This window comes from Haliaeetus albicilla, chromosome 2 (assembly GCF_947461875.1).
Source record: "Haliaeetus albicilla chromosome 2, bHalAlb1.1, whole genome shotgun sequence".
NCBI lineage: Eukaryota > Metazoa > Chordata > Aves > Accipitriformes > Accipitridae > Haliaeetus > Haliaeetus albicilla.
The window spans coordinates 58,710,305-58,728,210 of record NC_091484.1 but is presented as its reverse complement, the minus strand read 5'-3'; the positions used below and the strand labels follow the sequence as shown (position 1 = coordinate 58,728,210).

At 40.2% G+C, this 17,906-nt stretch overlaps 1 protein-coding gene and 1 long non-coding RNA gene across 7 annotated transcripts in view; one reads left to right on the top strand and one right to left on the bottom strand.

Annotated features, from left to right (window-relative positions):
- CACNB2 (calcium voltage-gated channel auxiliary subunit beta 2) overlaps positions 1–17,906 on the bottom strand; it is a 269,194-nt gene that overhangs the window by 139,116 nt on the left and 112,172 nt on the right. The window lies entirely within an intron of this gene.
- The window catches only part of LOC138683832 (uncharacterized), a 42,455-nt gene that overhangs the window by 10,331 nt on the left and 14,218 nt on the right, over positions 1–17,906 (top strand). Inside the window, exon 3 of one of the 2 annotated variants that reach the window (XR_011323284.1) lies at positions 5,213–5,373. The exons of the other annotated variant lie outside the window; for it this stretch is intronic. This is a non-coding gene — a long non-coding RNA (uncharacterized lncRNA). The remainder of the gene's footprint in view (positions 1–5,212; positions 5,374–17,906) is intronic. 2 annotated transcript variants of the gene reach the window in all.

The following is a 17,906-nucleotide window of genomic DNA, read 5'->3' as shown; positions in this document are numbered from 1 at the left end:
AATCTCTTGTTTTCTCTCTGTGGCCAATGAAAAGTCAGCTATTTTCTATAAGTGGAAGAGGGTTCAAGATGAAAAATTCATCACAGAATAAAGGACAAAATTCTGTAATGCCTAAATATTGCAAAATAGGTTTGAAGGTTTGAAACAGGTGAGTACTAAAACCAGCAAGATTACTGGTTATAGCATACAGGGAAGATCTTTTTAATTTTTTTTTTTTAATAAGGGCAAGCTGACTTGGTTAGACACCTACTGAAAGAAAAAGATTCACATCTATGTTTTACAATTAAAATACACGGTAAGAGTGCCTGGCTTACCAAGAACTGCACCTTCATATTCCCCATTTTTGACCAGCTAACTTGAGGAATTTGCCTTGCAAACTGTTACTCTTGAGAGCAACAGTTGCATCTGAGAGCAAACTGTTGCATCTTCATGGATGCTGGTCTTCCTGACTTCAGGTACATGCTACTTTACCAAAAATCAATTTAATGGAAAATGCGGAATTCCACCAGCCTAAATACACTCCCACTCTTATATGACACTGCCTTACTGCAAGGTCCACAAAGCAGGATCAGCGTGCAACAGTACTTTTAGGTTAAGTGTTGGTTAGGAAAGCAGGATTCATAGAGCTCCTGCAGTTCATTTAAATTTCTGCAGAGAAGGAACTTCAGCACTAGGTGAAAATTTAAGTTCCTGATGGCACTAAAAGATGTGTTAGGAACCTTACAGGAATCCGAGTGCAGCATATAAAACATAAACATCACATAAACCAGCTAAACCAGCAATTTCAACAAGTAAACCGCACTGCTGAGGGCGGAGCTCTTGGTCCTCCCCCCTTGCCCCCACCCCTGGTACCTCCAGCAGCGCCTTCCCTCCCCTCTGCCGGCCCCAGCACTTGCCAGACCCCTCCACGAGGAGAGTGACACACCTAGGCTAGGAGGAAACTACCTGCTTGAGTTTTTTTCGCATTTTTTTTCCTGGCAGGTCAGTAAGGTGAAATAGCTACCGGGAACAAAAGAGCATTACAAGATAACCCACCAAGGGCCTAATCCCTTTTGTGAATTTAATTTCTATGTTGTAATGCATAGCGATAGCTATGCGATGTAATGCTGTATCAGTTTAAAAGCAGAAAGACATCTACTTCAAAACAAGTATCTCACACTCAAAACATTAATAATTAACCACCCCCACACAAACACTCAAGTAAACAGAAAAATGACAGCTTTAAGATACATACAGTTGTGCTTAACATTTAAATGAAGTCTTTTTTTTTATTAAAGATAATTCATGTCACCTTTTTCCCCTTCAGAGTTCAAATTTAACTCCAGTCACAGTGAATGAGGCACACCCCTCCATCCATACATTTTGATTTCATACTTACAATAGCTACAGACAACGTTAGCTTACTGCAATCTCCTTCGATGTTAATTCTCCCAAAAATGTTCTTATTGGCGTGATCTGAAGCCCACAAGACTCTCTTCAGTTGGCTTTAGATTAGGGCCTTACATAACTGTAACATCTGGGGCCCATTTCTACTATGCAAGTTCCAACAGACACAATTTCTGTGTGTATAAATTCATTTCTATTTAACAGACGCCTGTATTTTGGAAAAGCAGAACTGATACGCAATTCTGTTCAATTGAACATACAAGTTAATACATATTCTCCCAGAAAGGAATGAAATAAATAATGCAATTTTGTACAACATACACCCTTAACGTATTACAGTGTGTTTTTTTTAACTTCTGTGCTTTGCAAATTCATGTCCGTCTCTGCACAGGGGATAAAAACCAGAGCAGACCATTATTGCCACAGCTGGAACTACTGGAAGGGAGAAGGTCCAGGGTCAGTATGCTTCTCCTACATTATTTTTATATAACGTATACAAAGTATTACATATACTAATCTGTGATCTTACTCGGGACACAGCAAAGTGATTTAATACAACAGCAGAAACAATGCAAAGTACTATTGCATAGCCAACATGAATCAATTGTCAATACGTGAGTGAATGAGTATTTGTTTATGTGCAACTCCACAGCAAAGTTTGGAAGGGATTGCTATGAATTAGTGAAAACTCCCCGTACAATAGCCCATTACGCTATATATAATGAAGAAGTATGATGAACTGTTATAATCTACTTTCTTCTTAAGCATAATTTTCCCCCAGTGAAGAGTAATTACAATTTCTTGTTAAGTCATTTTTTGTCTACCAACAATAAAAACATCATGCAAGGATATCCATCCTTGTAATTGCACAAACAATAAAATATTAACAGGATTATCACTAAATCCTTGTGAAGAATTCAGTATTACTACTATAGAAAAAGTATTGCTGAAATAAATAGATGAGCCAGAACTAATACCCAGTAATGTGCACTGGTTTACAGGGAATCAGAGAATGGTCTTCAGATTACAGCCTCTAAGATTATATCAAAAATAGGTCAGTACAACAGTTCATTAAAAGGATGAAAAATTAGTTATTTTAAAATTATTTTCCCAACTTCTACCAATGCGACAAGAGTGGATTATTCACACTGTCACATATTGTATTTCATGTTCTTTGTTGGAGAACCATTTATCACAGAATACCACAGCCTACAAGTACCTGAGATTATATTTCTGTACTGATAGAATTTATTGTTTATTAGGCTGGCAATGCAGAATTTTCAGTGATCCTACACAAACAACAGCAGAGTCTCCGCCCATCAATCTAAAAGGCACTGGACTTTGCAACTCACATTTCAACACTACTTATCTGGATTAGGAAAGCAATTACTTGCCAATTAAGACACGTAAAAAGGCTCAAGAAAACAATGTAACATAGCAAAAAATACTAACAATGTTTTTAATAAAAAGAAACACTGTAATGATTTTTTTTTTCTTGTAAGCAGGGAAAGAATGACAAAAAACAGAGTCATACCAAGGTTAAGCTACAATATATTGCGCACAGAGCCTGCTTTGAAAGAAGATTAGCAAGACTGCAAAATAAAGCAATTAAGCATTTGGTCAACTTTAATTGAATTCCCTTGTCCTCACCTACATAATCATATTCTGATTTCCAGAGAGCTTCTACATTTTTCAGCACACAGATAGATGGATGCTTACTGAGCTGCTACCACATTTATTTTTTTCTCCTCTTTGCTGCCCTGAGTGTTTGGGCCCCAGGCCTCCTGTATTGCTCTGAAGCCTGTATTATTAACTTGTTCTTCGAATTTTCTGAGAAGCTCATCACTAGTATTTTGTATAGCTTCAAAAAGAATTTATATTCAGAATAAGAAGCACAGTAAGATGAAGGGGGCTTTTTTCCCACTTTACAGATGAGAGCTAAGGCAGATAGAATATGGGCAGAAGGAGCCACTAGTTCTGAAGGCCATATCTTCTCAGCATTTGAAATGGGAGCATGTGATATTTTGTTGCCTGTGGCACCAAAATTTGGTGTGTTAAGAGAAAGCCTCCAGCTCCCAGTACCTCACCCCCAAGTAGCTGACAATGGCAAGAGATCCACTTGCAAAGCCACACGCCTTTGCAAGACACACAGAATATTTGTCAGGCACTCACAAGATGACCAAAAAGAAGAAACCTTTTTTAAAGTAGAAGGAAGGTGCCAATTAATGGGTACAACAGAATTCAAATGCAGATGAACCCCTCAGGACAGAAGTATCCCTCCTGTAGCATTTTGATCTCAAAGATCAGTCCTCAAGAAAGAACTTGAGCCATCCTAATCATCCCAGCATAAGTTCAGAAACCGTATTTCTGTTGAGTAAATAATATATGCAGCAAATGACAGAACTGGACCCAAATAGCCAGTGGACACATTCTTGGAATACAAATCCATCGAGAGCCAGTGAACACACATAAAATATACCTTACATATAGCACCACTGTTGCAGTTCTTATGCCACACTTTGTGGAGAATAAAATGTTTTGTGGAAGGGTATCACTTCACGCTTGCTTTATGCTTATATTTCTCCTTATTTCTGCTGCTGGCTCCTATTGGAAACAGCTAGATAAATCTTTGGTCGAACTTGGTGTTGTGGGTTGACCCAGGCTGGATGCCAGGTGCCCACCAAAGCCGCTCTATCACTCCCCCCAACTCTCAGCTGGAAAGGGGAGGAGAGAAAATATAATGAAAGGCTCATGAGCTGAGATAAGGACAGGAGAGATCACTCACCCAGTTACTGTCATGTGCGAAACAGACTCAGCTTGGGAAAAATTAATTTATTGCCAACCGACCAGAGTAGGGTAATGAGAAATAAAACCAAATCTCAGAACACCTTCCCTCCACCCCTCCCTTCTTCCCAGGCACAACTTCACTCCTGGATTCTCTACCTCCTCCCTGCCAGTGGCACAGGGGGTCGGGAAATGGGGTTTACAGTCAGTTCATCACACGTTGTTTCTGCCGCTCCTTCCTCCTCAGGGGCAGGACTCATCAAACTCTTTCCCTGCTCCAGCATGGGGTCCTTCCCATGAGAGACAGCTGTCCACAAACTTCTCCAACATGAGTCCTTCCCATGGGCTGCTGCTCTTCGTGAACTGCTCCAGTGTGGGTCCCTTCCACAGGGTGCAGTCCTTCAGGAGCACACTGCTCCAACATTGGTGCCCTGCGGGGTCACAAGTCCTGCCAGCAAACCTGCTCCAGCATGGGCTCCTCTCTCCATGGGGCCACAGGTCCTGCCAGGAGTGTGCTCCAGCACTGGCTTCCCACGGGGTCACAGTCTCCTTCAGACATCCAGCGTGGGGTCCTCCAGGGTCTGCAGTGTGGATATCTGCTCCACCGTGGACCTCCATGGACTACAGGTGGACAGCCTGCCTCACCATGGTCTTCACCACGGGCTGCAGGGGAATCTCTGCTCCGGTGCCTGGAGCATCTCCTCCCCCTCCTTCTTCACTGACCTTGAGGTCTGCAGGGTTGGTTCTCTTACACGTTCTCATTTCTCTCTCCAGCTGCAGTTTCTGTGTCCACCACAACTTTTTTCCCTTTTTAAATACGTTATCCCAGAGGCACTACCACCGTCACTGATGGGCTCGGCCTTGTCCAGCAGTGAGTCCGTCTTGGAGCCGGCTGGCATCAGCTCTACTGGACACAGGGGAAGCTTCTAACAGTTTCTCACAGAAGCCGCTCCTGTACCCCCCCCCACTGCTACCAAAACCTTGCCACACAAACCCAATACACTTGGTACAGCATGTTTTATGTCAAGTGCTAAATTTACAGATGAGGGGAAGAAAGAGAGAAGAAAAGAAGATACACGCTGAGTTCTTCAACTTCCAAAGTTAGCTTAAAGGCTGATTTGAAACATAACTCCCAAGAAGCATTGTGGTGCTAAGCTACCCCATAGCTGGGAGATGCCCCTGCAAAATCTTCCAGGGAAGAAGGTTGGTGTTAAATATACTTAAAGTTTCCTTTTCATTGCTTTTATGTTTTTCTTTATTAATTCTGGTTCTGGTTTTGTGACCAAGGATGTAACTTTCCCTCTGGTAAAATAAAAAACAACCTCTTGTTGTGTTAAAGCACAAATTCTCCAGAAACATCACAACCAAATGTGGGGTACTAAGTGCAAGTAGTCCCTTTAGATGACTGTACACAGGAGGAAAAAAAGCAGATTCAAAGAACTGCTGTGCATTTCCATTAAACTACATAGGTCAGTATGGATGTTAGTACTGTCAAGTACCAGGTTATGGGAAGTTTTCCCTAGAGCATTAAACAGTGCATTTGACCACGAGCTAGGCAGCAGAGGAACAGCCCATGACAGCAGGAACTGCCCAGAGGAAGCATTATCTCTGCCAATAGAGACGTCAGCTGATAGTGTTATTTTATTTTCCTCCCTAATATAATTCAGTCCATTTCTTTCCCATGATTACCTCCTTAATACTCTCCAAGAGCCAAGGGCATGATATACCCTGCTTTTAAACCTGATTTTGCCCATAGCCAGAAGTTACAGTAGACAATGAGCTTCCTATTTAACTTTGCTGGGTAGCTAATGTCAGTATTTTGTTTGAAAAGTTTCATTTTCAACGCACAATATATTTATGAAAGTACTATTTTTCAAAAGTGGAAGAGTATGGAGAACAATTTAACCAAAGGAGTCTTAGTATTTTTTAACAGACAGTGCAATACCACTGCATTTCAGATCAGCTGTACAGTAAATAAAGAAAATTACTCTGCAAAACAGCCGTGCAAACGCCCATCTTTCATACAAGGGCAAAAACAGAAACACTTTTTCAGTAGACATGGAGGTAGCTGTAAGGGTTGGAGAAAGGTCAGGACTTTTCCTCCTGGTCCACTCCTAGCAGTTACCAGTGCAATCACTGCAGGGCCCCAGCAGATAAATCGGTGACTACTAGCATGGGACAGTACTCCTGGCTCCTCTTCCTGGGGTCTAATGTATCAAACATGCCTGGACCATTCTCCTGAACTGAAGCCAACTGGCTTGGAGTTGCCCAAGTCCGTAGTATTAAACTGACTCTCTTCCCCTTCAGAAGAGGATGGCTGAATCCAAACCACACTGCAGGAACACTACCTGGCCTGTGCTGTCTCAGAAGCAATGCCAATGAGCTGCCTGGAAGACTGCGAGTTAGTCCTGGCCAAACGCACACCAGGGACCACTTTGATGACTCTGTAGAGTTGCGCTCCTGTGCCAGGAAACCTCTGGTGCTCCTCAGCTCCTGCGTATAGGAACAGCTTTAGTGCTAGACAGCTTCAATAACTCCTACAGGCAAAGCCAGGCCCCATTTATGGCCACAAATGTTCTTTAAAGTGCACTCAGGTGACCGTTTCACCATCGTTTCTAAGCCAACTCAAGTATTTCCATTTAATATCCTCACCTGCTCATCTGGAGTTTTCTTTCCATCTGGCACAGTACAGCACCAACCCAGACAGACACCGTGCTGCTAAACATCTCCAGTGTCTTTCCCAAGACTCTCTTCCATCCCTGCCTGGTGGGACAGCCAGCCGTCCCCCCGGCACGCAGGGCCAGGCCACTGGCTGCCCACGCAGCCCAGAGCATCTCACGTGGCTCTTACAGGCTTTGAGACTTTCTGACAAATTTGAGGCCCACAAATATTGGCTAATTTCTGTTCTGAATCTTCTTCCTTTTTCACTTTAACTCAGTTAATTATTTCCATAAAGCTTTGGTAAAGCATGTACAAGGAGATTCAGAAAACAAAACTGCGCTGGTCGCAGCACTGTCATTTAAATGCCTGGTTAGTTTGATGCAGCTGATGTTTGTTTCAGGCCTAGGTTATGTACACATCCACCACACTTCCAGGCATTTTACATGAGGATTTAGGATTGCTGATGGCATCCATTTAGAAAAATATATATTTAACTCCCTGCAACTGGGGTTACTTCTATAAATCTCTTTAAGACAAATTTTCACTGATACTGACCCATGCCAACCACTATTTCCCTTCTCATTGCCTTTCCACAGCAAATGACATTACCTTTTAGACACAGCGAATATTCAGATCAGTATAACATAACACAAATTAAAGCACAGGTTCTCTTTGGACCACCTGGAGAAAATTTCAAACTTTATGGTGCCCCAAGACTGTGCTTCCTCCTGTACAGCTGCAGAGTGAACAGGTTTGGGTGGTTTGTTTTGTTCTTTATTCTTGGCCGATAAAAGATTTCAGAGGCACAGCAAATCAAACATACTAAATCTGCATGCTTCAGCTCCAGAGACTGGTCAGAAGCACAAAGTAATCAGAGATGGGAATTAAAGAGAATGATTTTGTGTCCCAGATCTCGGAAATGCCACAGGACTGCTGGGCAATATTTAGACAAGAGTCTGCTGGAAAGAAGCTTCTAGAAAAAAAACAAAAAAACAAAAAAAACAAAAAAAAACCCCAAACAACCACAAAACGCAAAACCAAAACAGAGAACACAAAACTCCCATTTGCTGTTTCTGGTACACAACATATTTTGGGACTAGCTCACGACATAGGGAGGTGAATACATTGTAGAACAGAAAGAATGTGAATTTTAAAAGCAATTAGGCTGCTTGCGTAATGGAAATAAAAGAAGTGAAAGGGATTAAGGAAGAAAAGAGAATGAAGCAAAACACAAGGATTTTCTAAAAGAGCATATTTTACTACAGAAACGATTTTGAATCTGATGCATGGCTGCGGCATGCGCAGTGCTGTCCTGCCCACCCAAACCCCTCTGCCTGCCCCGCAACTGAGGCTGAGAGAGGGAGGAGGGACATCCCTTTTCCATCTCCTGGACGGTAAAGAAACATAGAATTCATCTTTTATTCCTCTTCCTTGAATTATCAGAAATGGAAAACATCTTGCAAACTGAATTTTGAATTATTACTTATTTTTATCATTGATAGCACATAGTAGTCAGAAATTAAGGACTCTTCATCAGGCTGTGTGGTTTTCCATGTACCATGCAAATGTTACTGGCAACACAGAAAAACAACATTTTACATAGTTTTGTGTCATCTGACAACAGTGAGCCCTGAGTTACAGATACTAAACCAGCATTCTGTTTTATCTGATGGCCTGATTATTTGAATCCCAAATTTCACTTTGGAACATCTCAAAACATTAAGATCTCAACCATATCACCTTAGAAGAATATCTATAAATCAGATTAATTTTTAAGAATTCAGTTATTCAAATTACTTCTGTTTTAAATGACAACTGCCTTTTTTCAACTGTGGTTGTTACTCAGGTTGACTTAAAAGCTCACCCTCAACTCTGGATTAATTCTTTTCTCCGTCTTCTCTCTGCTTCCATCTTCCATCACTCACATGTATATCATCATTCTCCTCTCCTTCGATATCACTTGCTGCTCATATCACTTGCTGCTCTCACCATATTTTGATTTTGTTTCCTAATTAGTATGATTTTCCTTCCAGTGGTCTTTTAATCCATTTTACTTCAACTTTTTCTGTTCTTTTCCTATATTTGCACTCCACCAAAACCAAACACAGACCTTGCAAGGAAATCCCTGCTCCAAACCCTACTTTCTCAAAACACCCAGGAAATCAGAAGTTAACCAAAGAGCAGCAGTCCTTTTGTTTTAAAGACTTGAAACCTCACCTGAGACTTGTCAGGGAATATAGTTTCCTTAAAAAAAAATAAATCTTAATCCTCTTTTCCTTACGAAATCCAGTAGAGCTAAAGAAAGATAAGTTACTTGCAAAATTATTTCTGTAGTAAATCTGTTAGATCAGCCTGACAAAAATGAACTAATTTGCAGTGAAGGACACAAATCATTCAGGTACTTGGAAAAGTCAGGTCATTTGGAAGCTGCTAGATCTCTAGTATTTTTGGTTTAAAGCTGCTTTACAGGACATTTTGTGAGAGATCCCTTTTAATGGAGGGTTCAGAGCCCCCCCGCCCCACTGCATTACACATTTCTGATCTCCCGACAGGCTTGCACATCGGTTTGGGTGAGAAAGAACGCAGGAGAGAATGGGAAGACCCAGGTGTCAGTTTGCTCACTGACTGAAACAGGTCACGTCATGGCTGCAAAACCACCACGTTTAGTTATTTTTCTAAACTGGGACAGTGAGGTATACTTGCTGTTAAGTAATGTAATTTCAGATTTTCCCCTTTTTTGCATGGTCGGCTTGCTTAAAGGAAGCAGAACGCTGTAATTCCATTCAGAAACAAAGAAACCCGGTGGGATTATTGATCCATCAAGTGAAATTCCCATAGAGAACAGAAAAATTAACTCTCCTTTACACTTGTTATTTTTACAACTTACTCCTTGTCTTATTATCAGAGCAAATTCAAGCATAGTTGCATTTTAAGTCATAATTTAGACCCAGAACTCACTCCCTTGCACACCCCATCCAACTCGCCGGCAAAGGCCGTGCAGAGGGAGCGTGAAGGGAGGGTTTGACTGCAGCTCCTCAGCCTTCTCGTTCAGCAAAACGCCTCCGATCGGCACAGGTGACACATGACACACGTTTGTCCTGACACCGCTCTGCGTATGAGAGGAGTCTCCTGCCCACCCGTCCCAGCGTGCCTCACAGCGATTGTTTCTTCCTAAGGAGATTTAGGCAGTTTGCGTCAATAAAGGATTTAACAAGAGACATAAATGCCATCCCCTCTTAACATAAACAAACAGCTGCCAGCACCTTCCCTGATGAGCTAAGGGTGCATGGGCGGCTGGCAAAAATTGTAAAAGTCATTTCTAGTGTATTCTCCCCTTTTAAACATACTACCTAATCTTATCGTTTAATCATAGGACTGATTTTAAAGGTCCTCGTTTTTCTGCAGCAGAAAAAAAATTCTTAAAAATGCTATAAAGGCAGATATAAATAAAATGGGAACTCTTATGAAGAATAACAATATTAGATGCCCAGAATAAACACAGAGTACAAAAAGCAAAAACAGAGTAAGCATAGAGAATCATGGAATGTTTCTCCAACTTCAGCTGTCTAAATGAGGAAACAGATAGAACTCAAATAATTAATTATTGTGTAAGTCTTGCTCCTTGGTCCATAGAGTATATCTATATCAGAACTATGGCTGAAATTAGCACTCACATCCGGCTGCAAGCCTTCTCAGATCTTTTTGCAGTAAATAGAATGAATAATAGTACTAAACCGAAAATAATCTTGGAATTAATTGCTTTGAATAGCAATATCAACACAAAAGATTCTTGATTTTGCAAGCAAGTTTCTGCTTTTTAAACCTGGTCATGTTCAACACAGACTTACAAACCAGACAATTACATAATGGAATTATGAATTCTTTAAAAACTGGCCCAGTCATTCCCACATGAACTTTGGGAAATTAGCATCACGTTAGCAGTTTGCCAGAAACCTAGTAGAATGCAAATGAGGAAACATCCCTGCCCCGCAAAAGATGTGCCACTCAGTGGCTTGGCAGCAGGGCTGGTTGCGTTTCTCCTGATCACTCCCTTCCACGCTCTTTGTCACCAGCACACACGTGCAATTTTTTTCCAGGTAGAAATGCAGTGGCCAAAATACAGCTCACATATTGTCTTATTTCCTCATAAAATAACTTAAATTCAACTACTTCTTCTATGCCCTAGATTCTCCTTTCAATAAGCTGTTTGGTAGCTCCCACCAAATACTATTAAATCAGTCGCAGTCATCCTTTTAGCGACAGTTCCAAAAGTTCCCTTCATGATGTTAGAAGCTTATTTTAATTATAGCACCTCTTAGCATTTGAACTTTTGATCTGATTTCTTAAAAATAGCAGACTCCCAGATCAAAGAACATTATTGAAAATAACGGTATTAATGCTATTTAATCAGCTTGAATTTCTTCTAGGCTCCGGAAGCAGAAGGCAGTGTGCTGCATATTCTAGTCTACATTTGGATCGACTCAAAATGCAAAGCTTTGTCTTCAAATATTTCATTCTGACACTGTTAAATAGCAGTTTGGGAAGTGTGCAAAGCCCCACGCTAACATTTTTGGTTAAAGCTTGTCCATCTTAACTTCCTGTGTTCTTCTGCTGACAGGTTTTGGGAGTCAAATCCAAAAGTTTTGCCATGGGTTTCTTTCTTTCTCTGCCCCTGAAGAAGCAGGGATGATTGTAGGACCAGGCGAACTGTCTCGCAGGCTGAGCACCTATCCTTCACTCTGTGGCTTCCTTAGGAGTCTTCTTGCTTTTCTGGAAAACCTCTGTAAACAGCATTCAATTATGGTCTAAGGATGTTTTCAGAAAACTTCAAAACTCTAGGTCCTGCTCACAGGATAATATTTCAGGGTTTCTTAGAAAAAATCAAAATCAGATGTATTTCACTTGAAAGCAGGGTCCTAAACATATACTAAATTTCTGAAAACAAAACAGATGCTGTGACTTTGTAGAACAATTTGGGGAAAAAATAATGTCAGAAACATACTACAGGAGATTTAAAAATAAAATGGCAATCGCTGCGACAGTTCTTGTCCTCACTTATGCTCACACAATCCTAATTAACACCAGACAGAATTTGGCCCGCTGTGCAAGCCCCGTCTAATCCCTGCACTGTAGTCTGCCGTGCCAGAAGGTTATTCCTTGAAACACTCCCCAGTAAGCCGGATAATTCTAGAAATGACATTTCAATGCCACTGAATCAGTTTGCCTAGTGCTATGATTTAATTTCTAACCCTATTCCACTTGACCATACTTGTATCACAACACAGAAATGGTGACAATGATATCTTTTTTGAGAAAAATCAAAACCGACAACAACTATTTTGGCCTGTAGATTGGGACACTCATTTGGAAATAATGGAGCCTTTGCAAGGGTAGCATCATCCCTCATTTATTGTGTATCTACAAGGTACATCACGGATTACAAAATGCAAGCAGAACACTTAGAAAGAGAGTATCAGAGAGCCAGAGTACCATCTAATGTGTGAGATAAAAATAACAAACCCATTGTTATTAGTGTCTTAAGACTGAATTAAAAACGAGACACTGGAGCAGTGCGAGCAGAGCAGCTGTTTTCTACAATACTGAGCTCCTAGCTCCCAGAAAAAAGGCCTGCGAGGGCAGGGGAACACAGGAAGAAGCGATGGACTGAGCAACCCAGAAGCTGCTGGATTGGAGCCAGGGAAAGTTTAGATTAGGTCACGTCATTGTCCCAAGGCTGATGGCTCAAGGCCATTTTGCACCTCCTTGCCTGAGTTGCACTTACGGCTCATTATCAATAACGCAGGATATGAGACGGGGGTTTAGCATAGAAAACTAAGCTTTATGATATAAATAAAAGCAGATCCTGCAAACAAATAGGTCTTCTCTACTAAATGGAAACCAGTTTTACAAATATTTCCAAGTTCAGCTCCTTGCTGTGCTGATACTATAATTCACTATGTGGAATAAAGGGCAATCTGCAACAGTGCCGTCTCTGGGGAGAAGCACTCCAAATTCAGTCTCTGACTTCCCATTTATGCCATGCAGGAATTAAACAGGGCCAGCTTCTACGCCAGGTCCAGGGTTTTGTGCTCTTTGGCAGCCTGGCTGTATCAGCTCCATGTTCACGTCCAGCCACCCATGGAGGCGAGGAAGAGCTCACCCGGCTGTACTTGCCATCTCTTCACAGCTCCGCAAAATGGGCAGCGCACAGCAGGGCTGAAAGGAGATGCTGCTCTGCCTGATGTCGAAGTCTGTATTATGCAGATAAATACACCTATGCTTTTCAGGATCTTCCTGTCCTCATGACATAAGAGATATGAGTGACATGACATATCTCTTCATTTTCCCTGATACCTCTCCTCAGAACACCTGGGTATCATTTAAAGACCACAGATTTTGTTACAGCTTATTTTCCAGTTTCACTCAGTTTCTTCACCTGTTGTCTCTTGCCTTGTGCAAAATACTCAAATTTAGTTTCCTTGGTAAAACACATTTTTAACTCTGCCAGTTATGAGACTACCATGATTTTTTTTTTCTTAATTAGCAAAACAGTAACATACAAACCTTGCAAAAACACAGTACAGAAGCATAAGGAAATTTGTATCTGCTCCACAGCACTCTATACTTCTTCACACTTCCTTGAAGACAATTTTGGTACGAAAAATCAAAGACTATGAAGTGAACTGAAGATTTGAGTATGTGGTTTTCCTTAAAGTCAGACAGACATCTGAACAAATACTCAGGCACATGTGCAACAAAACAGATTCTGATGAGTATTTAATTATTTCATATTCACCATAGACCTGTTTTTAAAAAGTTGCCTCAGTAAATAAATCGCATTTGAGTGCAACAGAATTTTCTACATTCTGCTATTACAACACCAATACAGTTTTATAAACCAAGAACTACAAAAGAACACCGAGCCTCAAGCGTAACACTGACATAGAAACATTGAAAGACTTTTGGCGTGCCCCTCACCACATGATATATCAGACCATCTGTCTGTAAAAGACCAGGGGACATGGAGGGTTTTCCTGTACCATTAACTGGCAAATGATAGTGTTATATCATAAAACACGGTAGCCAACTATAAATCTCTCTGAAGCTCACCAAAATCTTAGAAAGGGGTCAGGTAACTGGAGGTTGTATGCAATAGAATAAGAAAATACTTCAGAGCAGAGAAAGAAGCGGGCTTCAAGAAGGTCACTTTGGTGCAGCAGGCAAGGCTACTTTTCAGAGAAACTCAGGATGATGTTTCATTCTTGTGGTTTTAATACAACTACTTAAATTTTTTTTTCTTTTATGTACAATTCAGAGTAATCTATTCAGATTTACTAGAGAAAATTAAAAGACGTGTTCTTATTAGAATCTCATTAGAATTTATCTTGAAACTGGGACAATACAAAATATGGAAGGATAAAACCATCAAGTGCTGCCAGCAGCATAAACTCACTTTTTGGCAGGATTTTGTAGAAGGTAGAAGAAAAAGAGCAGATTAAGGAGGTGATGCTGCACCTCACAGCAGAGGCCAGCGAGAGGCCCTGGAGGCTCCCGGCCCACAGCCGCAGCCAGCCCGGGCAGCCCTGATGCCGGCTGGGAAGCAGTGTTTAGATTTCTCAAGCATAGAGAAAACTGAGATCAAAACATCTCTCTCTGAAAATTTAGGAGCTGAAAAATATGACCTTAGACTTTCCAAAACAGTTTTCAGCTCAGTGCTCTGCAGCCCATTGCCATATCAACATGGACACTTCATTTCAGCATGCATTTTGCTCTGAAATACGTTCGATGATTTCATCTTTTCTCATAGCAAACTACACGTAAAAGAGAAAATCAGAAACTCAGTACAAAATAGGCATTAAATGGCATCCCAGACTATAGTTTTTAAAAGGGCTGAAGTCTTCCTGGCACAATACAAAAGACACTATGGAATGTTTAAGCTCAGCATAATCCTAATATTTATTATACAGCATTTTTAGATTGAATTATCCCAACCTCGAAAAAAGCATAATTCATGGACAACGCCGGAGAAGCGACCTGTACAATCTCCCATCACGACAGGTGGTGCCGATTACATTTGGGCACAGTTACACTGAGCTGCGCATTCAGGGTAGCGCACGAGGGGAGCATCACAGCACTGCACTGGGCTGAATTTCAAGCAGCCCCCCTTGAGTACCTGCTGGAGTTACTGGCACTTCAGGCCATTCCGACTGGATCCACATCCAGCTGTGCCAGGCGGGTAAGGCCCGTGCCAGGCTACTGCATGATCACAAAGGACGGGAAGCGCCAGATCCAGACAAAGATCTGGTAAGGGTAGAGGGCAGACCCAGTGTTTCAACCTTGAAAGCTCTTTCCTACAAGGCTCTGAAATTTCTTATGGGAAAGAAGCATCCTACTCTTGAGGCAAACAAGAGCTCAGCTCCTCACGCTGAGACCCCAGAATATCTCTGCCTCGTTCTCCTACCAGACTTCATCTGGCAGCTTCGAAGCGTGCACAAACAGCAGCAAGCTTCTGCGACAAAACACGTGAAAGATTGAGACCCAAATACGTAAAAAGTTTAACAGAATAAAAATAATGAACATGTAGCTGTATGAAAAGTAGGGAGAACCAGAGGATTTCAAGCACCTGGTCTGCCAGACTGAAAGGCGGGAAAGCAACACTGACGATCATGTTCTATCACCCCTAGTAAGAGCTGCTTGAATAATCCATTTTTGGGAGCAGGGGCCAAATCAGTGTCTTGTAACATTATGCAACCTCTTGTACGACACTAGGAATACACCAAAATGATTTTTTTCGGTTTACTTTTACGGAAATGCAAGTACAAAATGAATCATTTGGGGTTAAAAAATTTAATGTTTTAAAAATTGGTGTCTAATTCAGGACTAGGTTTTAAGAAATGTCTGAATTAAGATTGTATGTTACATGTACAGCCCCTCGTCAGAAACTTATACTTACTTGGGCCTGTGTAATGAACTGTGTCATGAATTCATTGATGATTCCCCTTTGCATCTCAGTAACAGTTAAACATATCTCCCATCTGCCAGACTGCTGAGATTTCAGTTTCAGCTTCCTTACTACATACTCATTACCACAGTTAATATTAATTGGTAATCAAACAGATAGTGCCTGAAGCAAAGAAACAAGACAGAAATAACCTTTTTATTCTCACCAGGCAAGAACTGAGACATGGTAATAGGGCAGTATGTTTACCATTTATGTTTACCCTGTACATAATAAAAGACCTCACCAACCAGAGTGAATAGACATTTTTCATCAGCACTTTTGTTTTTCAAATGGAAGTTTTTTATTATATGCAAAATTGCATTAAGCATGCAAAATGACTTATTCAGTGATTTGCATAAACATCTTCCATGATGTGCACAAAACTTGACAGCTGTGATTTGCTTTACCCATGCATAAATAACAACAGAATTGGCCCAAAGACTTTTACTTCACATTTAAAATGTGAAGCCTAACAGGGTAAAGAAAAAGGTTATCACTTCCAGAAATACTGCAAAAACACTTAGCCCAGACCTAGTAAAAAAACACTAGAAAAGAAAACAGGACAAAAAATTATAATAAACAAAAAATTATGAAAACCTTATATCTCAGGAGATTTGTATCCTATCGACCTCAATGCTGAATGCGATGTAAATATAGTTACAAGGGCTAAATCAATAGATATTTCTTTTAAATGGTAAAGAGAATTTTTAATGGTAAAGAGTATTTTTAAGTGTTTTGAGAACTTAATATTTCAAATATCCAATATATGTATAGTTGGAGAGTATCCAAATATTTCCAATATTCAAATTTTTAAAATTAATTAAAAATTAAAACTTAAATAATTTCAAAATACTTTTAGAACTTTACAGTAATTAAAATATTTTAAAATACTTTAGTTAATCTATTCTACAATTAAACTTCGAGATATTTTAGAAGTCTACAAGGAGTAGCCACTGGTCGGAATTTACTGAAGGTTTATTATTTGCTTCTTTCTATAACCGTTTCTAGCTGTTCAACATGTGTGTAAAAGTAATTTCTGCTTTAGTCTAGGTGACTACACTGTGTCGATGGAAAGGCAGAGGGGATGATTTTCTTCAGATTTAAACAACACTTAGAAGGTGGGAGGGTATGGAAGAAAATTACTTGCATGACCTTTGCCTTTTTGCACTTTCATGTCTAGACCATTTAAATACTTCAGTCAAAGTATCCTCTTTAAACAGCACAGGCTTTATTTAGACAATAAGCTGCTCAAGCCAGGTTTATTATTTGCCTTCAGCATGATACGCACATTGGTTACAGCTGAAAATCAAAACTACTTTTTGAGTAAGTTCTACAAACCAGTAACGCAACATGAATATAAAAGTCAAAATTGAACCATAAAGTGAAAATCACTCAGTACTAAGTCTTAAATATTTAGATTTAGAAGGAAATAAGTCAAGATAATTTTTTTAAAAAATCAAATAGTAATCTTAAAGGAATCTAACCAGCAAAATATATTCCTTCCTATCCCATGGAAATATCTAAAAATTCTGCAAATTCATCAGATTCAAAGGTTAACCACCCCCACTCTGATTTTTTCCTTCATTTTTATTTACAGGTTTTACAGAATGACTTAGCTATTTTTTTAATTTTTTTTTTTTTTTTAATTTGTGAAAGTATAAATCAGGACAGCTTTTGGATAGCAGTCTCTTGAGTTTCTAAATATTTATTTAGCTAGTTGCTTAGTAGGAAGGTAGCAGAAACTATGTCACCATCTTTATGCTAAAAAAAGTCTGACAGCATTTGGGGTTAAGCACAATATGGCCTTGACAGTAGTTCGCGGTCTTGTACCGGAAGGCATATAGCGTAGCACAGGAAAAGAGCCTTGAGGCATTACTGTAATCCACCAAAGTTAAAGTAGGAAAGCTAAAATTATTTAATACATTTTAAGCCCATAGTACAGTAAACGGTCCGTTGCTAGGAAGCAATCCTGGCTAAAAATACAGCTCTTTAATATGCTGACTTTATGTCTAAAAAAATGCCAGAAACGGGTCTTACTGAAGGTACTTCTCACACCCCTCCTCTTGTTCAATGG